Source organism: Semicossyphus pulcher, unplaced genomic scaffold, assembly GCF_022749685.1.
Source record: "Semicossyphus pulcher isolate SPU_LCO1_2020_fin unplaced genomic scaffold, fSemPul1.0.p SCAF_15, whole genome shotgun sequence".
NCBI lineage: Eukaryota > Metazoa > Chordata > Actinopteri > Labriformes > Labridae > Semicossyphus > Semicossyphus pulcher.
In genome coordinates this window covers 19,027,878-19,055,395 of record NW_027211659.1, presented here as the reverse complement: position 1 = coordinate 19,055,395, position 27,518 = coordinate 19,027,878, and the positions used below count along the sequence as shown (strand labels likewise).

The following is a 27,518-nucleotide window of genomic DNA, read 5'->3' as shown; positions in this document are numbered from 1 at the left end:
AGAACACCGTCAGCCAGCTAATCCTGAGGCTCAGCTCCTCTAACAGGCCTCAGGACAGCCCTCACACAATCCGGACCAACCACATGATAGATAAAGAAAAACAACATGACAACAACTATTGGACATGTAGCACAAACAGAGCAGCAAATTGCTGTGTTATTCGGCTCTAAACAGACAGTACACAGTGGCACTGTGACTGATGAGACTATAACCAGGTACAGACTCAGCGAACACAGCCTGGCCATCGAGACAGGTAGACACAGAGGCACCAGGCTCCAGAGAGGACAGACTGTGTCAGCTCTGTCCACACAGACAGTTGGAGACAGAGACACACTTCCTGCTACACTGCAGCAAATATGAACATATCTCGGAGAAATCAAATACAGCAGCCAAGCTGCAGCAAGATATGTCCAACATTTTCTACTGTTATTAACTCAGAAGAAGGAAACTCGGCTATCCCAGGCTGGGGTGCTCCTGAGAGAAAAGCATTTTGGAGACTCAGGATGTGGTTTTAATCCACATCAAGCAACTTCAACAAACATCCTTAGTGTTATTTAAAGCAAAAAAAAAATAGTAAAGGTATAAAAAATTAATTTGTACTCAGTAGTTAAATATCAAACTATTATTTTATTCATCCATGTCAGAACATTTATCACACATTTTTTACAAACCATCAAATACTAGTGAATGAAAGAAGTAAGCAATAATAATACTTAAATTGATATAGGCATGGCAGTCAAGTGCTCTGAAGTGCAATAGCGAACTATAGCAAACCTAAACTTTAAGAAAATTCTCATCTTGGCACAATCTGTGTCTTTATCAACAAAATTACTATAAAAGAGAAACCAAATCTGTTGGCTATAGAATACACAAAGTGGATAGTTTTTAAAAAAAGTTTACAGATTTCACTGTTGTTATATAAAAGTTGCTTATTGCTGCTTTAGGAAAATAAAACAACTATTTTCAGGAAAAGACAATGTGCTGAGAAACCCTGCATGTTTTTCTATTTGTGGTTGAATTGCTCTCTACTTTCCTTCTGAGAGCCAAAAACCTTTCAATCCCACGGTGTCAGGAGTGTTTAGCCAGAGCATTTCAGACAATCCAATTGTCATGGTGTTTTTAGGAAAGTCTTGATGCTTTTCAAAGTAAAGCGGCACCTCTCAGATTCTATTGTTTTATGAAGACTGAGAAAGTGCTCTGTTGGTTAGTGTCCATAAAGCACTGCAGAGGCAATGCTTTGCTGCTGCAGAATTCATTGTATAAGTATGGTACAATTCTGTTCTGAGCTCTGCCTTTTTCAACATGGAGCATGCGCCACTCTTTTTTAGTGCTGCATCAGGCAACCTCATACAGTGTAGTTGAAATAATTCTCCATGCAACAGAGTGTTGCACTAACAAGGTGCTTGCATGCACCAAGATAGTATCACATACCTGTAAAAGATACATCAACATCATTCATCAGCTAACATTTGAAATAAAAAAATTTGATGAACACATGCATACATCCAAGTCAAGTATATGACTACTAAAACTTAAAGAGACAACATCATTATTCCTACTTGCCCTTTACAGTATGTGTAAAGGTTGTCAGTCATCCAGGTCATTATATACAAGATTAATCCACAAGGCAACTGGACTTGGTTAAATTTGCAAGTCCAGTTTCCTTTTAGAATAAATGATCTCCCTATCAGTTTCCCCAACAAAGTCTATAGGGGCATCTCAATAAATTAACCATATCGTTCAGGTACTTTGAAGGTGGCCTCATACATTGAATTTATTTTCTGTATTTGTGAATGACCACAAGTCATCTTGATGCTTGTGACCTCTAAGTCATCAACCTGGATGAAAAAAGTAGAAAATGCAAAGATAAATTGCTGAAACACTGAAATATACATCACAGCTTACATTTGAAGCCAGCTTCTGTTCTCCTGGTTCCAGCATCCTCTGTCGTTATATAGCCTGTTACTGCTATTGAGGTGCACTCTCCCCAAACAGTGAGAAAAGGAATGGCCTGAAACAAAAAATAAAAAAATTGAATATGATAAAAGCATTTTAGCATATCTCTACTACATTCACAAGTCAGACGGAATACATTTTCATTCCTCTGTGCACTTCTCCTGTGTGTAGTCTTGAATGCCAATAGTTAATTTTCAATCTGAAATACCAACCTTTCCCTTTTTTGTTATTAGACAATGAGTTAACTGCATTATTATTCATATCTGATTGCCATTTCAATAATGATAAAATAACTGTAATTATCATTTCCAAATCTGTCATGCAGACCAGCTAACTTTGGGCCATTGTTTCCATCTCCCCAGAGTTGTTGCAAACAGCCAAAAAGAAATGCATTACTCAAACGTGTTGGAGATACAGGAACAGGATACTACTCAGTGAAGATTGATGGTGGAGTTTGACGACAGGGAGTAACCTCACATGACACACCGGGGGTGATTAAGACACAGTGGGGGATGATTGAGTGACTGACCTTAACTTTAGTCAGTTTGATCACACTGAAGGAATGACTGGCTGCTACAATTAGAGCAGAGACAGTGGAATGTTTTGAAAATCGGAACTGGGATGAACATGTGACTGCTGCCATATTGCAACGAGAAATGCTCCCCAGCCCACAAGGCCCACGAGGAAGCCATACCTGTAGCCTAAAAGATGTACTTTCAATTTCAGTCTATATCTCCTTTCGAGAGATTGCCTTGTGGGCCCACCACCTGCAAGGATAGGCATATGGGTCGGGTGCAATGCAAACCGGGCAGCAGGCAAAGGCGGGGGCCTTGGGGTGCTGATCCCCGTCAGCACTTTCGGTTGGCCTCAAAGAAGCTCTGGCAAACTGTTTGAATACTCAGGAAGGGGAAGCAGGGATTGGCTCAAGCTGTTTTTAACAGGGGTGAAGAACTGTTAACCCGGACTGAGGATATTGTGGAGCGGTGGAAGGAACACTTTGAGGAACTCCTGAACCCAGCCAAAACGTCCTCTGATGAGGAGGCAGAGTCTGAAGTTCCAGGGGAAGCCTTATCTATATCCGTGGCAGAGGTCGCGGAGGTAGTCTAGAAGCTCCTCAGTGGCAAGGCGCCAGGTGTGGATGAGATTCACCCTGAGATGCTATAGGCCCTGGACATTGTTGGGCTGTCATGGCTGGCACGCCTCTTCAATGTCGCGTGGAGGTCTGGGACAGTACCTGTGGAATGGCAGACCAGGGTGGTGGTTCCCATTTTCAAAAAGGGGGACCGGAGGGTGTGTCCCAACTATCGGGGTATAACACTACTCAGCCTCCTGGGTAAAGTTTATTCCAGGGTGCTTGAAAGGAGGCTCCGGCCGACTGTCGAACCTCGGATACAGGAGGAACAATGCGGATTCCGACCTGGCCGTGGAACAGTGGACCACCCTCTCCTGGCAGGGCTGCTTAGGGGGGCATGGGATTTTGCTCATCCAGTCTACATGTGCTTTGTGGACTTGGAGAAAGCTTATGATCGTGTCCCCCAGGTGGTCCTGTGGGGGGTACTGCGGGAGTATGGGGTACTGGGGCCGTTGGTACGAGCCATCCAGTCGGCCTCCAGCAGGCATTGGGGCGGTTTGCAGCCGAGTGTGACGCGGTTGGGATGAGAGTCAGCACCTCCAAGTCTGAGGCCATGGTTCCCTGCCAGAAACCAGAAGATTGCCCCCTCCGGGTGGGGAGTGAGTCTTTGCCTCAAGCGAAGGAGTTCAAGTACCACGGGGTCTTGTGCACGAGTGAGGGTAAAATGGATCGTGAGACTGACAGTGGATCGGTGCAGCATCAGCAGTAATGCAGGCGTTGTACCGGACTGTGTTGGTGAAGAGGGAGCTGAGCCTGAAGGCAAAGCTTTCAATTTACCAGTCGATCTACGTTCCAACCCTCACCTATGGTCACGAGCTTTGGGTAGTGACCGAGAGAATGAGATCGTGGATACAAACGGCCGAAATGAGTTTCCTTCGGAGGGTGTCTGGGCTCAGCCTTAGAGATAGGGTCAGGAGCTCGGAGATCCGGGGGGAGCTCGGAGTAGAGCCGCTTCTCCTTCGCGTCGAAAGGAGCCAGTTGAGGTGGTTCGTGGGCGCCTCCCTTTGGAGGTTTTCCAGGCACGTTCAACTGGGAGGAGACCCCGGGGCAGACCCAGAGCTCGCTGGAGGGATTATATATCCTCTGGCCTGGGAACGCCTCGGAATCACCCAGGAGGAACTTGAAAATGTTGCTGGGGAAAGGGACGCTTGGGTCACCTTGCTGAGTAGGCTGCCACCGCCCCGGCCCCGGATAAGCGGAAGATAATGGCATATTAAGGCTCTACATGTAGCCTTTGTCTGCTCCTTCATAGACAGTGTATTGTTCCGTGCAGAATTGAAAGATCATCGACAACCCTAAAATGTCTGCTAAGTAAGGTGGCCTTACGAAGCTGGATGGAATAAACAGTATGGGCATGATTTATCTCACGATGCGCTAGATTGAGAAAAAAAAGTAATAATTAATCTACTATTAAGCACATCCAATTAACATTAAAACTTCATTATTATGAAAAGTTGACATGGTTTCATTTGGCACATTACTGCATCTTTACCAAAAGGGGACATATGCTGTTTTTCAACTCCTCTAGACGAGAGAAGTGCATTTTTTTACCACTTGTTGTAGGTATGTCCTCCCCCATGCAATAATAATGTTAAACTTATTCAGAATTACTAAAAGAGATGATTAAGAACGGAAAACTGTCTTATATGTCTTAAAGGCATTTATTGAAACAGCCAAAGCACGTTTTGATCTTCTCTCGCTGCTTTAAGCGTTTTTTGACAAACATAGAATATTAAACGCTATATGACATAAAACAGTATTAAGCACATCCAAATTAACATTTAAACTTCATTATAATGAAAGTTGACATGGTTTTATTTGGCACATTACTGCATCTTTGCCAAAGAGGGACATATGCTGTTTTTCAACTCCTCTAGACGAGAGAAGTGCCTTTTTACCACTTGTTGCAGGTTAAGGTTCAATGTCCTCCCCCATGCTATAAAAATGTTGAGCTTATTCAGAATTACTAAAAGAGATGATTAAGAACGGAAAACTGTCTTATATGTCTTAAAGGCACTTACTGAAACAGCCAGAGCACGTTTTGATCTTCTCTCGCAGCTTTAAGCGTATTTTGACAAATATAGAACAATACACGCATAATGACATGAATCCAACATTAAGCACATCCAAATAACATTTAAACTTTGTTATTATGAAAGTTGGAGTTGTTTTATTTGGTACATTACTGCATCTTCACCAAAGAGGAACATATGCTGTTTTTCAACTCCTCTAGACGAGAGAAGTGCCTTTTTACCACTTGTTGTAGGTGAAGGTCCTCCCCCATGCTATAATAATGTTAAACTTATTCAGAATTACTAAAAGAGATGATTAAGAACGGAAAACTGTCTTATATGTCTTAAAGGCACTTATTGAAACAGCCAGAGCACGTTTTGATCTTCTCTCGCTGCTTTAAGCGTATTTTGACAAATATAGAACAATACACGCAAAATGACATGAATCCAACATTAAGCACATCCAAATAACATTTAAACTTTGTTATTATGAAAGTTGGAGTTGTTTTATTTGGTACATTACTGCATCTTCACCAAAGAGGAACATATGCTGTTTTTCAACTCCTTTAGACGAGAGAAGTGCATTTTTACCACTTGTTGTAGGTACAGGTGCAATGTCCTCCCCCATGCTATAATAATGTTAAGCTTATTCAGAATTACTAAAAGAGATGATTAAGAATGGAAAACTGTCTTATATGTCTTAAAGGCACTTATTGAAACAGCCAAAGCACGTTTTGATCTTCTCTCGCTGCTTTAAGCGTCTTTTGACAAACATAGAATATTAAACGATATATGACATAAAACAGTATTAAGCACATCCAAATTAACATTTAAACTTCGTTATTATGAAAGTTGGAGTTGTTTTATTTGGTACATTACTGCATCTTCACCAAAGAGGAACATATGCTGTTTTTCAACTCCTCTAGACGAGAGAAGTGCATTTTTACCACTTGTTGTAGGTACAGGTGCAATGTCCTCCCCCATGCTATAAAAATATTTTGCTTCTTCAGAATTACTAAAAGAGATGATTAAGAACGGAAAACCGTCTTATATGTCTTAAAGGCACTTATGGAAACAGCAAAGCACGTTTTGATCTTCTCTCGCTGCTTTAAGCGTCTTTTGACAAGTATAGAATAATACACGCAAAATTACATGAATCCAATATTAAGCACATCCAAATAACATTTAAACTTCATTATTATGAAAGTTGACATGGTTTCATTTGGCACATTAGTGCATCTTTACCAAAGAGGGACATATGCTGTTTTTCAACTCCTCTAGACGAGAGAAGTGCATTTTTACCACTTGTTGTAGGTGAAGGTGCAATGTCCTCCCCCATGCTATAAACATGTTTTGGTTCTTCAGAATTACTAAAAGAGATGATCTAGAAGAGATAACTGTTTTATATGTCTTAAATGCACTCACTGAAACAGCAAAGCACGTTTTGATCTTCTCTCGCAGCTTTAAGCGTCTTTTGACAAACATAGAATATTTCACGATATATGACATAAAACAGTATTAAGCACATACAAATTAACATTTAAACTTCGTTATTATGAAAGTTGGAGTTGTTTTATTTGGTACATTACTGCATCTTCACCAAAGAGGAACATATGCTGTTTTTCAACTCCTCTAGACGAGAGAAGTGCATTTTTACCACTTGTTGTAGGTACAGGTGCAATGTCCTCCCCATGCTATAATAATGTTAAGCTCATTTAGAATTACTAAAAGACATGATTAAGAACGGAAAACCGTCTAATATGTCTTAAAGGCACTTATTGAAACAGCAAAGCACGTTTTGATCTTCTCTCGCTGCTTTAAGCGTCTTTTGACAAGTATAGAATAATACACGCAAAATGACATGAATCCAATATAAAGCACATCCAAATAACATTAAAACTTCATTATTATGAAAAGTTGACATGGTTTCATTTGGCACATTACTGCATCTTTACCAAAAAGGGACATATGCTGTTTTTCCACTCCTCTAGACGAGAGAAGTGCATTTTTACCACTTGTTGTAGGTGAAGGTGCAATGTCCTCCCCCATGCTATAAAAATATTTTGCTTCTTCAGAATTACTAAAAGAGATGATTTAGAAGAGAAAACTGTCTTATATGTCTTAAATGCACTCACTGAAACAGCAAAGCACGTTTTGATCTTCTCTCGCTGCTTTAAGCGTCTTTTGACAAACATAGAATATTAAACGATATATGACATAAAACAGTATTAAGCACATCCAAATTAACATTTAAACTTCGTTATTATGAAAGTTGGAGTTGTTTTATTTGGTACATTACTGCATCTTCACCAAAGAGGAACATATGCTGTTTTTCAACTCCTCTAGACGAGAGAAGTGCATTTTTACCACTTGTTGTAGGTACAGGTGCAATGTCCTCCCCCATGCTATAATAATGTTAAGCTTATTCAGAATTACTAAAAGAGATGATTAAGAACGGAAAACCGTCTTATATGTCTTAAAGGCACTTATTGAAACAGCAAAGCACGTTTTGATCTTCTCTCGCTGCTTTAAGCGTCTTTTGACAAGTATAGAATAGTACACGCTATTTGACATGAATCCACTATTAAACACAACCAAATAACATTTAAACTTTATTATTATGAAAGTCGCCTTGTTTTCATTTGGCACATTACTGCATCTTTACCATAGAGGTACAAGTGGTACTAGTCAATTTTTCTCAATTGTCATTTATTTTCTACCAGTGAAAATGAGCTACCCTGGCTTTCATATGAGTTACCTCACTTTTAATACAGTGAAAGTGGTATTACTCAATTTCCCTCAATTTTCTAGCTGTCAACACCGCACAATTCAAACGCACGTACGTGTAGGCTAGGACTTTTGTGATTCACATGAGTCGTGTTTGTGTGTGTGTGTGTGTGTGTGTGTGTGTGTGTGTGTGTGTGTGTGTGTGTGTTGCAATTTTTCAATATGTCAAAGGATTATGACTACCAGAGATAAAACAGTATATTGACAAACTCAGTATTAGGGCTGCACAATATTGAAAGAAAAATTTACATTGCAATTTATACTTTTTCTGCGATATAAAGATAGAGATGCTGCAAGTATTTTTTCTGTCTTGTCTTTGTTCAGTATTTCTTACAATTTGCCGGTAACTATCCCCGTGAGAGTAACATATTAGACACAGAATCCTACAGCATATGTTGGCTGCGGACCCATGTAGCAACACTCTGAAAATGCATAGGAAGAGAAGCAAAAAGGTTCCCTTTAACTGCTGAATCGGACTCATTTGCCAGCTGCTTGCAATAATTATTTTCCCCAGTAGGTGTCAGTAGCAGCTTTGGTATATTATCAACTGGTTCTGAACTCCCAGTTAAGCAGGAAAAGTCCAGTCGGAAAGCATTAGACCATCGGGTTAACAAGCTGGTTTTTTAATCATTAGTTATTATTTTTTCACCCTATACCTGTTTCATCCAAGGGAACTAAAAAGAAAGCATCATTACATCAGCAGATGGGTGATCACATTTTTATTTATTTATTTTATATGTTACATTTCAGTCAAAATTGAGCAGGTGATCACAGTTTTAGTTTTACTTTTTTTAATATACAAATTATTAATGACTAAGCAGACTGACATGAAAGGTCACAGAATAATTAGTAGTCTTATTTTCTTTATTGCGTACATATTCATAGACTAAGTAAGCAGAAGCAGCAATCTCGCTGAACGCCGAGAAGGCGTTCGATAGGGTCCAGTGGGAATATCTTCTTTCCACATTCAGTCGGTTTGGATTCGGCACTCATTTTATTAAACACATCAAACTTATCTACACTGACCCAACTGCCTCAGTTTACACTATCTCGGTCTCCTCTGATTACTTCCCTCTCTTCAGGGGGACTAAACAAGGATAGCCCACTACTTTTTGTCTTTGCAATAGAACCCTCCAAGAACTCTCCATAGCTCTCATGTGCAACAATGCTATACAGGGTATTACACGCGGTGGCCTAACACATACTGTCTCACTCTACGCAGACGACTTGTTATTATATGTCACCAACCCTGTCCCAACCATACCTGAAGTCCTCAGAGTCCTGGAGGAATTTGGAAAAATATCAGGATACAAACTTAATTTCAATTAACAAGAAAGCTGAAGAATTTCCCAATCTGCCATTTAAACTCACAGCTGACTTTTTCACATATCTGGGGGTAAAAATAACCAAATCTTATCAACAGACTATTTAAAGCAAATTTTAGTACACTACTCTTTTAGAACAGTGTGAAAAGGATATTAAACACTGGTCTATTTTACCCTCATCTCTTATTGGGAGAACAAATTCTGTAAAGATGAATATTGTTCCAAAGTTTTTATATTTGGTTCAAGCGATACCTAAGCGATTTTTGACACACTCTCAAAGTCTTACGGCTGCATGGTTGTGCCCTCTCCTACAATTGGTATCTTCGGGGTATCCCTAGTTTCAGCTGGTACAAATTTCTCTCCTTACTTTCATAAAGTCATTGCCTTTTCCTCTCTAGTAGCTAGACGTTCAATTCTATTCAAATGGAAGGATGTAATCCCTCCATCACACAACCAATGGATAAAAAATGTGATGCAGAACATCAAGCTGGAAAAAATCTGATGCACCCTTAATGGAACTATCAGCAGATTCCACAAAACCTGGGACCCGTCTATGAACTTTGTGAATAATTTATCTGGCCTGGAACTATGAACTTTCATCCCCTCAGGTGGTCTCTCCTATTAATGCTTAAGAACAGAATGCACCTTATTTTTTAATTTAACTCTTTTTAAATGTTATTTATTTATATACTTTTGTTTAATCATTTTCATCTCTTTTATTGTTAAAAAAATTGTTCTTTTTCCTTGTTTGTAAGCCTTTGTCTGTGGGAGTTTTGAAATGTTTAGTTTTGTGTCTTTGAGAAAGCTGTTTGTCGATGATAGGGGTGTTTGGGTTGTAGTTTGTCCATACGTATGCTCTTGTTGAGGTATATCAATGTTTTGTTCTGCAATGCAAAATCTGTTACAAATAAAGTGTTAAAAAAAACAAAAAAGCAAGCTGATTTTATTATAAGACTGTCTTTTTGTTATGTTTGCAGTTGCAGTAGCTGTATACTATCATGATTACTTATTCAAAAAGGTATTATGTTTAAGAGCTCATAGAACTCATAGGTATTACGTTTAAGATCTCATATTACCCCTCTAGAATATTGCATTCCCTGGATGCAGGCCTGCTTGCGGTACCTTAAGTCTATGAGAGTAGTACGGGAGCCTTCAACTGTCAGGCCCCCCCACCCTGAGTCTCGTTCTGCTCAAGGTTTCTGCCTGTTAAAAGGAAGTTTTTCCTTGCCAATGTGCCGAATGTTGCTAAATGCTACTGATGGTGATTCATGTTGGATCTCTCTCTAAATAGCATAACAAAGAGTATGCTCTAGACCAACTCTTTTTGTAAAGTGTCTTGAGAGAACTTTGGTTATGATTTGGCGGCATACAAATAAAATTTGATCTGAATTTCATTTGATTGATAATGAAATAATACCATTAAGGATGATTGTATTGATTGTCATTTCAAATTTGTTAGGGTTATTTGGGGAAAACTGACAGCCCTTTTTAGCTTGCACATTGAGGAGCTGTAATGCATTTAACCTTAACTTTAAGAAAACCTTGTATATTTTTATATATATAACTTCAGCATTTTTCACTCATATTTTCACCACTTCAGATGGCAGATTTTCTTTCCACCTCATTTTCCCTTCAGTAAAGACGGCCTGAAATAGGCTGTACAAGTCATTTACAACATATTTGACAATGTGGCAGACTTATCCAGTCTGAAAATGCTTCAGCACCACCCATCAAAAACATGAACCAATGAGGAGTGGTTCGACACTCAAAAGTTTATCAAATCAAAAACACAGACAACCCTGAGCTCAGCCTCCAATACTGGGGAACACTATGAACATACAGAGGAACACTCAGAAGTAAAAAAGAACAGCATGACAGGCACCAACTAGATCTATCGAAGAGTCCATTGACTCTAATGACTTCTGGAAGAAATGGCACTCTTTCACCAAACCACACAAAGAAGAATTAGCTGTTCAAAATGGTGAAATCCGGAAAAAACAAAGACAATCATAACCCTTTAAACTATCACATAACTGAACCTGAGCTACTGGCCAAAATCCAGGCCCTGCAGCTGTGGAAAGCCAGCGGTCCTGACTGTATTTTAAATGAAATGCTGAAATTTAGCGAAGCACATGTGTCAGCCACAACCTGGGAAGGTTATTCTGCAACATCCTAAACAGCCGACTGCAAGACTTCCTCAGTGAGCACAATGTCCTGAGCAACAGTCAGATTGAATTTACACCAACACATCGAACTGCAGACCACATCCATACCCTCAACAGCCTCATTAAAAAACACGGCCGCAAAAACAAGAACAAAATCTTCTCCTGTTTTGTAGGCTTTAAAAAAAGCATTTGATTCGATTTGGCATTATGTTCTGTTCTTAAAATTAATTGAGAAGGTGTAGGAATTCATGACATCAATAAAGCATGTGTACACATATGAAACATGCTGTAAAAATTGAGAAACAGAGTTCTTTTACCAAAGAAGAGGGATGAAACAGGGCTGCAGTCTCAGTCCCACCCTCTTAAACATTTATACTGATGAATTGGCTAAATCATTGGAACAGTCTGATATCCCTGGTCTCACCCTGTCTGACACACATCAAATGCCTACTGTTTGCAGATGATCTGATATTGCTGGCTCCATCTAAGGGGGCATTTCAACAGGAACTGGATCACCTCCAACCCTTCTGTCAGGGCCCTGACAGTTAATTTAGACAAAAGAAGAATAATGATATTCCTGAAACGACCAAGGGGTCAGGGAAGTTTTTTCAGTTTTTATTGGGCCCCACTTGACATAGACTAATTTCCATTTTTCATTAGAATAAAAAAAGAGCTATCAAATGTTATAAACACCTCAAAACAAGTGACCCCAACTCGTACCATCACAAAGCACTGCAATGCCAAGAGGAGAACATGGAGAACATGGAGAACACCGTCAGCCAGCTAATCCTGAGGCTCAGCTCCTCTAACAGGCGTCAGGACAGCCCTCACACAATCCGGACCAACCACATGATAGATAAAGAAAAACAACATGACAACAACTATTGGACATGTAGCACAAACAGAGCAGCAAATTGCTGTGTTATTCGGCTCTAAACAGACAGTACACAGTGGCACTGTGACTGATGAGACTATAACCAGGTACAGACTCAGCGAACACAGCCTGTGTCTACCGAGACAGGTAGACACAGAGGCACCAGGCTCCAGAGAGGACAGACTGTGTCAGCTCTGTCCACACAGACAGTTGGAGACAGAGACACACTTCCTGCTACACTGCAGCAAATATGAACATATCTCGGAGAAATCAAATACAGCAGCCAAGCTGCAGAAAGATATGTCCAACATTTTCTACTGTTATCAACTCTTGCATGCATTGGAGTCCCTGTTAACAGTGAAAAACAGATTGGCAGCTGTGTCATAAGCACGGGTCCTAACGCAGGTTGACGAGGCATCGCTTCATCCAATTATATTGTTATCAGAATTATGCATGGGGACAATTCATCAGTAGCTTTATACTGATATTTTCCGGACATATACGAACATTTTCCCGCGCGCCTATGAAGTTTTGTTTCAGCTCAGTTGAGAGGATTCAAAGGTCCGGAGCCATGCAAGTTAGGCGGTGAGGAGTACGCAGAATTGGAGCAGACCAGCTGTTTTGCCTGAACAAGACGAGAGGTAGGGGTGCAGGGGTGCAGAGAGAAGCCTTGGAGGCGGGCTGGAGCTTTCATCCCCATTAACAACTTAGAAACGGTAGCCTATTTGTATCTCTGCTACTTTTTTGGCCATTGGCTTTTTCCTAAACTTTTGATTATGTGGGCAAAATCCACATTAGGGTGGGCTGAGCCCACACTTGCCCATAGCTGCGAGGCCGTCTTAGTATGGTAATTATGATCTCATCTCACCGAGCGTATCTTTTGACTAATAAGCTACCTACCTAATAAGTCATCTCTACCATATACACAGAGGTGAAAGTAACGAATAACAAGTACTCACATTACTGTAATTTAGTTGCTTTTTCGTGTACTTGTACTTTTTAGAGTATTCTTTAAAGTCAGTTATTTTACTTTTATTTAAGTAGGCTATGTTTTAAATGAGGCAAAGTCATTTGCTACAGATATACATCCATCCGTTAGCTACTGAGTTAAATATTTATCTACGGATATTGCGAGCTAGAAATAAAAACGGACTTGGACCAAACATCAATCAAATGCATCACATCACATCACATCCAAAACAGGCGAATCAGATCAAATTGTCATGCATCGCGTCAAAAAAAGCGGTGCTGGTTGAAGCCAAGAAGGAGAGCAGGTCTGCAACTACGAGCCCGACGCATAACGTGAGTGATGGGACAGAAGAGAGTTCGGATGATCTTGTTTCTTAGAAATGTAGGCAATTGTATATTAGAAATGGGAAAAATGGGATTATATAAAAACGCTTGTTTTTTCTGAATGATGTTTTTTTTTCTTCTAAAAGCAGCATGTTCCTTTCACTGAGTTAATGTTATTTTATGGTATAAATTTCATGTTGTAACTGTTTTTCCCGCTTCACCGTTCAGTGACGTTTGATAAAGAAAAAAAAAGAAAAACCAACTATTTTTACTTGCGTCGTGGTTTTCTTTCTGAGTTTCTTTGAGAATTTTCTGTGATACAGAGCATGTTGATTTTTTTTTTCTCACCGGGGGAGGTCGCGAGATGCATTCCAAAAAACAAATAAAAATGTAACATGATTAAAAAATGGCATATTTTATCCATTATTGTCAAGATACATTCAAAATAGTAGTTACATTTGAAATATAACAAAGCGCAAAAAAAGTGTCCCTGAGGTAATTGCGACTGATTAACAGCATCGTTTCAGCAGGTCAATTTACAACAGCACAGGAAATGCAGCGCCATGTGAACGTAGGTAGGTACATTCTCAGCACACCAGCTAAATACCTTATCTTAGGCTTTAAGCTACTATGAAACGTTGGTTAATACTAACCAAAGAAGAAGCGGAGAGACCAGCGAGGAGGCCAGCGGAGCAGGAGAGATCAGCGGAGGCGGAGAGCGGACAAGCACCACCATCAGCAAGGGCGTAAAGACCTCTGAGACCACCGTGGTAATATCCATCATCAGTCGGAGCAGCTCTTCTCCAGGTGTCGAAAATATCAAGATGAATGCAATATGTATCTGCATGTGTCATCGTCAACAAACTTCAACACCTAACATGTGTTGCATGCGCCGGGGTACTTGCACTTGAAAGCCTAAAGCCTGTGAAAAGGCTACAGACACTGGAAAACCAAGCATCCCTCACTTGCTGCTAAACCAGTTGTTTTTTTTCCGCCGAAAGGAGCAAGAGTTGTAAGGCCAAAAAGCCCTTATGAAACAAACAACAATCCCAGCCAAAGCTCAAATGGCATCATAATGATGCGCCATATTTAATTGCACAGGCACAAAAGCTACACAATCGAGGAAACATGAATCAAACCCGCTGCTGTAGCAATAAGTCAGTTAATGTAAGTGCAGTTTTGACGGAATTCTTAATGCTGTTTTGCACCGCGCTGGAGGGGACGTGCACAGGTGAGGACATGTTAATTAAACTTGACAATAAACTTTGGGACGATTGCATTGGTGTGTATACAGACAGTGCTGGAGCAATGCTGGGGTAGAAAGGACTGAAGCAAGAGTCTTACAAGTGGCACCTCACGTAAATTTCAGACACTGTATTATTCACAGACAGCGCAAATTGAAATGGGCACGATTCATATGGTTTCTATAAGATGGAAGACTCCATGGAGGAAAATGCACTGAATGTTAACACAGTGAACAAGTCTATATCATTACGCAACCTCCAGTTCCTCCTGGAACACTTTAACAAGTATTTTCCAGAGGAAACCGATACGACTGAATAAGATCACCATTCACTGTTACGCGGGAAAATCATCTGACATCAGACCTGGAGGATGCATCAGTTGAACTGTCAAGTGGCCGAACGTTACAGACACCGTTTAATACCAAGATGCTGCTGAGACGCTGAGTTCCGGATTTCCGTCGACAGGGAATACACGCAGCTATCCAAGATCGCTATGGATGTCCTGATGCCCTTTGGCTCTAACTTCTTATGTGGAAAGACTTTTTGAGCACTGACTTGCATGAAAAAAAACAAAAAACAGTTCGGCACGAAACATGGATGATGATCTCCGAGTGGCCGTCTCCAAGATTAAACCCACAATGGGCTTGCTCTGCTCCATGCATTGTGCCCACCCATCTCATTAGGTCTGTCTAATGTTGAAGCAATGTGTAGAAAAATGAATTCTAAAATGTAATTTTGCACTTGAAAGCAACAATGTAGGTGTCGCTGCTCTTCACGCACACAGACATCACCTTATTAAATATTGTATTCAGTGCTACATGGAAATTACTTGTATTCTGCATTCTCTTGAATATTCAGATAGTAACAAGTTTTTCTTTAACTGTCATTCCCTCCCACACACAGCCCAGCTGTCACTTGACACGAAAATTATCACAAGCGACATTGTAAGCAAACCCTCAACAAGAACGATGTGATCAACAAAGCTTTTTAAAAAATCTTTTAATGCTTTTCTTCACCTTGTCAGTGCTTGCATGATTGTTGAAGTGAATCCTTTCTTCTCCAGACATGTTTTTCTGACCGCGGTGAGGTTTTATTATTGATCCAGATCCAGCAGCGTCTTCTTCAAAGTCAGCTTTGCTCAGAGTTGTCAGAAGAAGGAAACTCGGCTATCCCAGGCTGGGGTGCTCCTGAGAGAAAAGCATTTTGGAGACTCAGGATGTGGTTTTAATCCACATCAAGCAACTTCAACAAACATCCTTAGTGTTATTTAAAGCAAAAAAAAAATAGTAAAGGTATAAAAAATTAATTTGTACTCAGTAGTTAAACATCAAACTATTATTTTATTCATCCGTGTCAGAACACTTTATCACACATTTTTTACAAACCATCAAATACTAGTGAATGAAAGAAGTAAGTAATAATAATACTTAAATTGATATAGGCATGGCAGTCAAGTGCTCTGAAGTGCAATAGTGAACTATAGCAAACTTAAACTTTAAGAAAATTCTCATCTTGGCACAATCTGTGTCTTTATCAACAAAATTACTATAAAAGACAAACCAAATCTGTTGGCTATAGAATACACAAAGTGGATAGTTTTTAAAAAAAGTTTACAGATTTCACTGTTGTTATATAAAAGTTGCTTAATGCTGCTTTAGGAAAATAAGACAACTATTTTCAGGAAAAGACAATGTGCTGAGAAACCCTGCATGTTTTTCTATTTGTGGTTGAATTGCTCTCTACTTTCCTTCTGAGAGCCAAAGACCTTTCAATCCCACGGTGCCAGGAGTGTTTAGCCAGAGCATTTCAGACAATCCAATTGTCATGGTGTTTTTAGGAAAGTCTTGATGCTTTTCAAAGTAAAGCGGCACCTCTCAGATTCTATTGTTTTATGAAGACTGAGAAAGTGCTCTGTTGGTTAGTGTCCATAAAGCACTGCAGAGGCAATGCTTTGCTGCTGCAGGATTCATTGTATAAGTATGGTACAATTCTGTTCTGAGCTCTGCCTTTTTCAACATGGAGCATGCGCCACTCTTTCTTAGTGCTGCATCAGGCAACCTCATACAGTGTAGTTGAAATAATTCTCCATGCAACAGAGTGTTGCACTAACAAGGTGCTTGCATGCACCAGGATAGTATCACATACCTGTAAAAGATACATCAACATCATTCATCAGCTAACATTTGAAATAAAACAATTTGATGAACACATGCATACATCCAAGTCAAGTATATGACTACTAAAACTTAAAGAGACAACATCATTATTCTTACTTGCCCTTTACAGTATGTGTAAAGGTTGTCAGTCATCCAGGTCATTATATACAAGATTAATCCACAAGGCAACTGGACTTGGTTAAATTTGCAAGTCCAGTTTCCTTTTAGAATAAATGATCTCCCTATCAGTTTCCCCAACAAAGTCTATAGGGGCATCTCAATAAATTAACCATATCGTTCAGGTACTTTGAAGGTGGCCTCATACATTGAATTTATTTTCTGTATTTGTGAATGACCACAAGTCATCTTGATGCTTGTGACCTCTAAGTCATCAACCTGGATGAAAAAAGTAGAAAATGCAAAGATAAATTGCTGAAACACTGAAATATACATCACAGCTTACATTTGAAGCCAGCTTCTGTTCTCCTGGTTCCAGCATCCTCTGTCGTTATATAGCCTGTTACTGCTATTGAGGTGCACTCTCCCCAAACAGTGAGAAAAGGAATGGCCTGAAACAAAAAATAAAAAAATGGAATATAATAAAAGCATTTTAGCATATCTCTACTACATTCACAAGTCAGACGGAATACATTTTCATTCCTCTGTGCACTTCTCCTGTGTGTAGTCTTGAATGCCAATAGTTAATTTTCAATCTGAAATACCAACCTTTCCCTTTTTTGTTATTAGACAATGAGTTATCTGCATTATTATTCATATCTGATTGCCATTTCAATAATGATAAAATAACTGTAATTATCATTTCCAAATCTGTCATGCAGACCAGCTAACTTTGGGCCATTGTTTCCATCTCCCCAGAGTTGTTGCAAACAGCCAAAAAGAAATGCATTACTCAAACATGTTGGAGATACAGGAACAGGATACTACTCAGTGAAGATTGATGGTGGAGTTTGACGACAGGGAGTAACCTCACATGACACACCGGGGGTGATTAAGACACAGTGGGGGATGATTGAGTGACTGACCTTAACTTTAGTCAGTTTGATCACACTGAAGGAATGACTGGCTGCTACAATTAGAGCAGAGACAGTGGAATGTTTTGAAAATCGGAACTGGGATGAACATGTGACTGCTGCCATATTGCAACGAGAAATGCTCCCCAGCCCGCAAGGCCCACGAGGAAGCCATACCTGTAGCCTAAAAGATGTACTTTCAATTTCAGTCTATATCTCCTTTCGAGAGATTGCCTTGTGGGCCCACCACCTGCAAGGATAGGTATATGGGTCGGGTGCAATGCAAACCGGGCAGCAGGCAAAGGCGGGGGCCTTGGGGTGCTGATCCCCGGCAGCACTTTTGGTTGGCCTCAAAGAAGTTCTGGCAAACTGTTTGAATACTCAGGAAGGGGAAGCAGGGATTGGCTCAAGCTGTTTTTAACAGGGGTGGAGAACTGTTAACCCGGACTGAGGATATTGTGGAGCGGTGGAAGGAACACTTTGAGGAACTCCTGAACCCAGCCAAAACGTCCTCTGATGAGGAGGCAGAGTCTGAAGTTCCAGGGGAAGCCTTATCTATATCCGTGGCAGAGGTCGCAGAGGTAGTCTAGAAGCTCCTCAGTGGCAAGGCGCCAGGTGTGGATGAGATTCACCCTGAGATGCTAAAGGCTCTGGACATTGTTGGGCTGTCATAGCTGGCACGCCTCTTCAATGTCGCGTGGAGGTCTGGGACAGTACCTGTGGAATGGCAGACCAGGGTGGTGTTCCCATTTTCAAAAAGGGGGACCGGAGGGTGTGTCCCAACTATTGGGGTATAACACTACTCAGCCTCCTGGTTAAAGTTTTTTCCAGGGTGCTTGAAAGGAGGCTCCGGCCGATTGTCGAACCTCGGATACAGGAGGAACAATGTGGATTCCGACCTGGTTGTGGAGCAGTGGACCACCCTGTCCTGGCAGGGCTGATTAGGGGGGCATGGGAGTTTGCTCATCCAGTCTGCATGTGCTTTGTGGACTTGGAGAAAGCTTATGATCGTGTCCCCCGGGTGGTCCTGTGGGGGGTACTGCGAGAGTATGGGGTACTGGGGCCGTTGGTACGAGCCATCCAGTCGGCCTCCAGCAGGCATTGGGGCGGTTTGCAGCCGAGTGTGACGCGGTTGGGATGAGAGTCAGCACCTCCAAGTCTGAGGCCATGGTTCCCTGCCAGAAACCAGAAGACTGCCCCCTCCGGGTGGGGAGTGAGTCTTTGCCTCAAGCGAAGGAGTTCAAGTACCACGGGGTCTTGTGCACGAGTGAGGGTAAAATGGATCGTGAGACTGACAGTGGATCGGTGCAGCATCAGCAGTAATGCAGGCGTTGTACCGGACTGTGTTGGTGAAGAGGGAGCTGAGCCTGAAGGCAAAGCTTTCAATTTACCAGTCGATCTACGTTCCAACCCTCACCTATGGTCACGAGCTTTGGGTAGTGACCGAGAGAATGAGATCGCGGATACAAACGGCCGAAATGAGTTTCCTTCGGAGGGTGTCTGGGCTCAGCCTTAGAGATAGGGTCAGGAGCTCGGAGATCCGGGGGGAGCTCGGAGTAGAGCCGCTTCTCCTTCGCGTCGAAAGGAGCCAGTTGAGGTGGTTCGTGGGCGCCTCCCTTTGGAGGTTTTCCAGGCACGTTCAACTGGGAGGAGACCCCGGGGCAGACCCAGAGCTCGCTGGAGGGATTATATATCCTGTCTGGCCTGGGAACGCCTCGGAATCACCCAGGAGGAACTGGAAAATGTTGCTGGGGAAAGGGACGCTTGGGTCACCTTGCTGAGTAGGCTGCCACCGCGCCCCGGCCCCGGAAAAGCGGAAGATAATGGCATATTAAGGCTCTACATGTAGCCTTTGTCTGCTCCTTCATAGACAGTGTATTGTTCCGTGCAGAATTGAAAGATCATTGACAACCCTAAAATGTCTGCTATGTATGGTGGCCTGACGAAGCTGGATGGAATAAACAGTATGGGCATGATTTATCTCACGATGCGCTAGATTGAGAAAAAAAGTAATGGTTCATTACTGCATCTTTACCAAAGAGGGACATATGCTGTTTTTCAACTCCTCTAGACGAGAGAAGTGCATTTTTTTACCACTTGTTGTAGGTATGTCCTCCCCCATGCAATAATAATGTTAAACTTATTCAGAATTACTAAAAGAGATGATTAAGAACGGAAAACTGTCTTATATGTCTTAAAGGCATTTATTGAAACAGCCAAAGCACGTTTTGATCTTCTCTCGCTGCTTTAAGCGTTTTTTGACAAACATAGAATATTAAACGCTATATGACATAAAACAGTATTAAGCACATCCAAATTAACATTTAAACTTCATTATAATGAAAGTTGACATGGTTTTATTTGGCACATTACTGCATCTTTGCCAAAGAGGGACATATGCTGTTTTTCAACTCCTCTAGACGAGAGAAGTGCATTTTTACCACTTGTTGTAGGTACAGGTGCAATGTCCTCCCCCATGCTATAATAATGTTAAGCTTATTCAGAATTACTAAAAGAGATGATTAAGAACGGAAAACTGTCTTATATGTCTTAAAGGCACTTATTGAAACAGCCAAAGCACGTTTTGATCTTCTCTCGCTGCTTTAAGCGTATTTTGACAAATATAGAACAATACACGCAAAATGACATGAATCCAACATTAAGCACATCCAAATAACATTCAAACTTCATTATAATGAAAGTTGACATGGTTTTATTTGGCACATTACTGCATCTTTACCAGAGAAGAACATATGCTGTTTTTCAACTCTTCTAGACGAGAGAAGTGCATTTTTACCACTTGTTGTAGGTGAAGGTGCAATGTCCTCCCCCATGCTATAATAATGTTAAGCTTATTCAGAATTACTAAAAGAGATGATTAAGAACGGAAAACTGTCTAATATGTCTAAAGCACTCATTGAAACAGCAAAGCACGTTTTGATCTTCTCTCGCTGCTTTAAGCGTCTTTTGACAAGTATAGAATAATACACGCAAAATGACATGAATCCAATATTAAGCACATCCAAATAACATTTAAACTTCATTATTATGAAAGTTGGAGTTGTTTTATTTGGTACATTACTGCATCTTCACCAAAGAGGAACATATGCTGTTTTTCAACTCCTCTAGACGAGAGAAGTGCATTTTTACCACTTGTTGCAGGTTAAGGTGCAATGTCCTCCCCCATGCTATAAAAATGTTGAGCTTATTCAGAATTACTAAAAGAGATGATTAATAACGGAAAACTGTCTTATATGTCTTAAAGGCACTTATTGAAACAGCCAGAGCACGTTTTGATCTTCTCTCGCTGCTTTAAGCGTCTTTTGACAAATATAGAACAATACACGCATAATGACATGAATCCAACATTAAGCACATCCAAATAACATTTAAACTTTATTATGAAAGTTGGAGTTGTTTTATTTGGTACATTACTGCATCTTCACCAAAGAGGAACATATGCTGTTTTTCAACTCCTCTAGACGAGAGAAGTGCCTTTTTACCACTTGTTGTAGGTGAAGGTCCTCCCCCATGCTATAATAATGTTAAGCTTATTCAGAATTACTAAAAGAGATGATTAAGAACGGAAAACTGTCTTATATGTCTTAAAGGCACTTATTGAAACAGCCAGAGCACGTTTTGATCTTCTCTCGCTGCTTTAAGCGTATTTTGACAAATATAGAACAATACACGCAAAATGACATGAATCCAACATTAAGCACATCCAAATAACATTTAAACTTTGTTATTATGAAAGTTGGAGTTGTTTTATTTGGTACATTACTGCATCTTCACCAAAGAGGAACATATGCTGTTTTTCAACTCCTTTAGACGAGAGAAGTGCATTTTTACCACTTGTTGTAGGTACAGGTGCAATGTCCTCCCCCATGCTATAATAATGTTAAGCTTATTCAGAATTACTAAAAGAGATGATTAAGAACGGAAAACTGTCTTATATGTCTTAAAGGCACTTATTGAAACAGCCAAAGCACGTTTTGATCTTCTCTCGCTGCTTTAAGCGTATTTTGACAAACATAGAACAATACACGGAAAATGACATGAATCCAACATTAAGCACATCCAAATAACATTTAAACTTTGTTATTATGAAAGTTGGAGTTGTTTTATTTGGTACATTACTGCATCTTCACCAAAGAGGAACATATGCTGTTTTTCAACTCCTCTAGACGAGAGAAGTGCATTTTTACCACTTGTTGTAGGTACAGGTGCAATGTCCTCCCCCATGCTATAATAATGTTAAGCTTATTCAGAATTACTAAAAGAGATGATTAAGAACGGAAAACTGTCTTATATGTCTTAAAGGCACTTATTGAAACAGCCAAAGCACGTTTTGATCTTCTCTCGCTGCTTTAAGCGTATTTTGACAAATATAGAACAATACACGCAAAATGACATGAATCCAACATTAAGCACATCCAATAACATTTAAACTTCATTATAATAAAAGTTGACATGGTTTTATTTTGCACATTACTGCATCTTCACCAAAGAGGGACATATGCTGTTTTTCAACTTCTCTCGTTGAGAGAAGTGCATTTTTACCACTTGTTGCAGGCTAAGGTGCAATGTCCTCCCCCATGCTATAAAAATGTTGAGCTTATTCAGAATTACTAATAGAGATGATTAAGAAGAGAAAACTGTCTTATATGTCTTAAAGGCACTTATTGAAACAGCAAAGCACGTTTTGATCTTCTCTCGCTGCTTTAAGCGTCTTTTGACAAACATAGAATATTAAACGATATATGACATAAAACAGTATTAAGCACATCCAAATTAACATTTAAACTTCGTTATTATGAAAGTTGGAGTTGTTTTATTTGGTACATTACTGCATCTTCACCAAAGAGAACATATGCTGTTTTTCAACTCCTCTAGACGAGAGAAGTGCATTTTTACCACTTGTTGTAGGTACAGGTGCAATGTCCTCCCCCATGCTATAATAATGTTAAGCTTATTCAGAATTACTAAAAGAGATGATTAAGAACGGAAAACTGTCTTATATGTCTTAAAGGCACTTATTGAAACAGCCAAAGCACGTTTTGATCTTCTCTCGCTGCTTTAAGCGTTTTTTGACAAATATACAACAAAACACGCAAAATGACATGAATCCAATATTAAGCACATCCAAATAACATTTAAACTTTATCATAATGAAAGTCGGCGTGGTTTCATTTGGTACATCTTTACCAAAGAGGTACAAGTGGTACTAGTCATTTTTTCTCAATTTTCATTCATTTTCTAACTGTGAAAATGAGCTGGCTGTCAGTATGAGCTACCTTACTGATAATACATTGAAAGTGGTATTACTCAATTTCCATTAATTTTCTAGCTGTCAATACCGCACAATTCAAATGCACGTACGTGTAGGCTAGGACTTTTGTGAATCACATGAGTCGTGTTTGTGTGTGTGTCGCAATATTTCAATATGTCAAAGGATTATGACTACCAGAGATAAAACAGTATTTTGAAAAACTCAATATTAGGGCTGCACAACATTGAAAGAAAAATTTATATTGCAATGTATTCTTTTTTCTGTCTTGTCTTGGTTCAGTATTTCTTACAATTTGCCGGTAACTATCCCCCGTGAGAGTAACATATTAGACACGGAATCCTACAGCATATGTTGGCTGCGGACCCATGTAGCAACACACTGAAAATGCGTGGGAAGAGAAGCAAAAAGGTTCCCTCTAACTGCTGAATCGGACTCTTATTACAGCATTGTGCTAGCTGCTTGCAATAATTATTTTCCCCAGTAGGTGTCAGTAGCAGCTTTGGTATATTATCAACTGGCGCCAGCCGGAAAAGCATAAGACCATCGGGTTAGCAGCAAAACAAGCTGATTTTTTATTATTAGTTATTAATTTTTTCACCCTTTACCTGTTTCATCCAAGGGAACTAAAAAGAAAGCATCATTACATCAGCGGTAATGATCCTTCCGCTGGTTCACCTATGGAAACCTTGTTACTTATTCTTATTTTTTTTATTTTTTCATAGCATTTCAGTAAAGACTGAGCAGACTGCAGATGGGTGATCACTGTTTTATGTATTTATTTTATATGTTACATTTCAGTCAAAATTGAGCAGGTGATCACAGTTTTAGTTTTACTTTTTTTAATATACAAAATATTAATGACTAAGCAGACTTACATGAAAGGTCATAGAATTATTTTCTTTATTCCATACATATTCATAGACGAAGTAGACATTGGGTAATAGGCAAATAGGCAGAAGTCTAAGCCCCCCCCCCCCCGTCTGTCTAAAGGCATATATAGGCCTATATATAGATATATATATATATATATGTATAAATATATATACATATATATAGATATATATATGTTTTATTCATTACTTGTATTTGTTTTTTGTACGTTTAATATCTGATTTGTGCATTCATCTATGTTTTGTATTGCTTAAATGGGAATGGGATTTACATATATGAACTAGATAGTTTCAGTGGCACACAGTAATTCATATCCAGTCCCAGGTAGGAGTGATGTGAAAATAATGAGTTGGAATGTAAAAGGGCTTAAACATGCAGTCAAAAGAGAGAGGGTTCTCTCACACTTAAAACATATCGGGGTAGGCATAGCATTCTTACAGGAAACCCACCTTCAGAATAAAGACCACTTTAGGATTCACAAAGACTGAGTAGACTGGGTTTGTTCAAGGCAGACAGTCCTATTTCAATGTGAGACGATTGTTTAACATAATCTACACGAAATCCCACACTCCATCCCCGGAAGCGGTAATCTCGCTCAGCGGCGAAAAGGTGTTTGATGGTTTGGTTTTGAGTGGGAATATCTTCTTTCCACACTCAGTTGGTTTGGATTCTGCCCTAATTTTATTGAACACATCAAATGTATCTACACTGACCCAACTGCCTCAGTTTACACTAACTCTGTCTCCTCTGAGTACTTCCCTCTCTTCAGGGGGACTAAACAAGGAGATCCATTGAGCCCACTACTTTTTGTCTTAGCAACAGAACAACTCCATAGCTCACAGGTGCAACAATGCTATACAGGGTATTACACGTGGTGGCCTAACACATACTGTCTCGCTCTACTTAGACGACTTGTTATTATATGTCACCAACCCTGTCTCAACCGTACCTGAAGTCCTCAGAGTCCTGGAAGAATTTGGAAAAATATCAGAATACAAACTTAATTTTAATAAAAGTGAATACTTCCCCATAAACAAGAAAGCTGAAGAATTTCCCAATCTGCCATTTAAACTCACAGCTGACTTTTTCTCATATCTGGGGGTAAAAATAACCAAATCTTACTACAGTTTATTTAAAGCAAATTTTATTCCTCTTTTAGAACAGTGTAAAAAGAATATTAAACGCTGGTCTTTTTTTTACCCATATCTCTTATTGGGAGAACAAATTCGTAAAGATGAATATTGTTCCAAATTTTTTATATTTGGTTAAGGGATTTTTGACACACTCTCAAAGTCTTCCGGCTGCATGGTTGTGCCCTCTCCTACAATTAGTATCTTCGGGGTATCCCTAGTTTCAGCTGGTACAAATTTCCCTCCTTACTTTCAGAAAGTTATTGCCTTTTCCTTTCCAGTAGGTAGACGTTCAATTCTATTCAAATAGTTCATAGTTATCTTTATTATACTACTTTGTAAAATATCCCCCTGGTGTCTAGTCCTTATTGTGTAAATTGGGATAAATGTAACAACGGTCAAAAGTACAATGTATTATTGGTCATTAAGATAAGCTTGCATCTAATCAGAACTTAGCACAATAAATCTGGTTCTGTGTTTGTTGTGTTTTTAATATATCATTTGTTGATTGATCCTGTTAATATTGTGACACTAAAAATATATACACATAGGACTTAATCATTTTAAAACAGCTCTCACCCACTTGGAAAAACCTTATACCAACAGTATGTCGGGATGCTGTTGATGTCAGCTTAACATTTCATTCCATCAACACTGAGAGCCTACACCTTATTCCTGGTCAGGAAGACTTAGCAGTACAGAACCATCTGGGTACAACAGACTCCCTCAATAACTGTTATCATTGCACAAGAGAAGGCATTCTGACATACAGCTGCACAGTCTGGTAGTCCAGCAGCACCGAGGCTTGCCCTTTCACATTCAAGGAATATGAAGGGGCTTGGTTCTTATTGTTCAGATTAAAATGAATGTTAAAGTGGTCACTGCACGATGTATTACGTATTTGCCATAAGATAACCCTGTGTCTAATCAGAACATTGAGTAACAGTGAGACAGACACTATTGTATTTTTAACTATATGAATTCATTCAGAGTTCTTCCACTTTTAAAAACTATTGCTCATTAACTCATTCATACCCTTTGATAATAGAATAGATACTAAGAAATTAAAGAATGTAACTCAACATTGATACTACATTATGACTAATGCTACAAATGCTGTAACTCAACATTGATACTACATTATGACTAATGCTACAAATGCTTACAAATAGACATTGCGAAGTACAAATCAATGTCACTGCTGCAGATTAAAGAACAAACAGCTCAACCAGGGTTCAGCAGGTTTCCCCAAAGATTCTGGCCAAGCAGATGGTCGCACACATGCCACAATGCACAAGCAAAGGAGTTAGTTCAGGACTTGGAATCTGACTTCATCAAGTCACAATAGTCAATAGCTTATAAAGATAAATAAAATTCTGTTAAACTTACCAAAGCTGCTCATCTTTTGAATGAGTCCATCCCTCGAAAAAGGCTTTTTCAGTGTATCCGTTTCTTCTTCTCCTTAAGCCATGTAAAAAAAGAACAATGGTAAATACAAATCCACACAAAAAAAAGTGCTACCTACCCTAACTGCTGTCAGCTTAGTGACCTTCAGAACGGTTTTAAGACATGGCAGTTAGGTAGTTAGACCTAACAGGCAGTTAGGTCCATACGGTTCTTGTCAAATAATAGAGCAAGAGAGAAATTCGTTATACTCTGAAAACCACCCTCACATAAGGGGAGAAATTGGCAAATCTCTAAGAGTTTGTGTGCAAGGGAAACTGTTAATGTATTGTTTCTGCATAACGACGGCGGATTTCAGTCATTCTTCTATAAACCGGGCTCTCCTTCCACTGTGCCCCTGCAGAAGTGGAGTGAAGCAGGTGTATGTGGAGGCAGCCCCACGTCTTCCAGCATTTCTCACCAGATCGGTAACAAACCGCAAGCAGCATCATGATTTAAAGAGACGAGGGAAACAATATCTTGCCGTCTCACAGTCCCATAAACGTTATTTCAGAAAAAAAATCAGTGGGACAACAAATAAAACTTAGAGCATAAAATATATTTTAAATTATTTAAAATAAAATAATTGTATTCCTTCCTGGTCCTGACGGCCCACATTTTGGTACACACTGTACTGCCACTAACAGTAATTTTATTAACTATAATCTACAAACATCTAGACATTCTTATAAAGGGTAGCTTACATACAACTTCATTTAAAAAGCCCTAAGTCTACAATACTCCTACACTAGATCCAAATTAAAGACTGACCGCCTTATAAACAAC

The 27,518-nt window shown here is 39.7% G+C and overlaps 1 long non-coding RNA gene across 1 annotated transcript; it reads right to left on the bottom strand.

Annotated features, from left to right (window-relative positions):
- Window positions 1–1,910: 1,910 nt before the first annotated feature.
- Window positions 1,911–26,802, bottom strand: LOC138592930 (uncharacterized). Its single transcript, XR_011308235.1, has 4 exons — window positions 26,679–26,802; window positions 17,408–17,513; window positions 15,805–15,975; window positions 1,911–2,011 (listed from the first exon to the last, which is right to left on the bottom strand). It is a non-coding gene; the product is annotated as an uncharacterized lncRNA (long non-coding RNA).
- Between the last annotated feature and the right edge of the window lie 716 nt (window positions 26,803–27,518).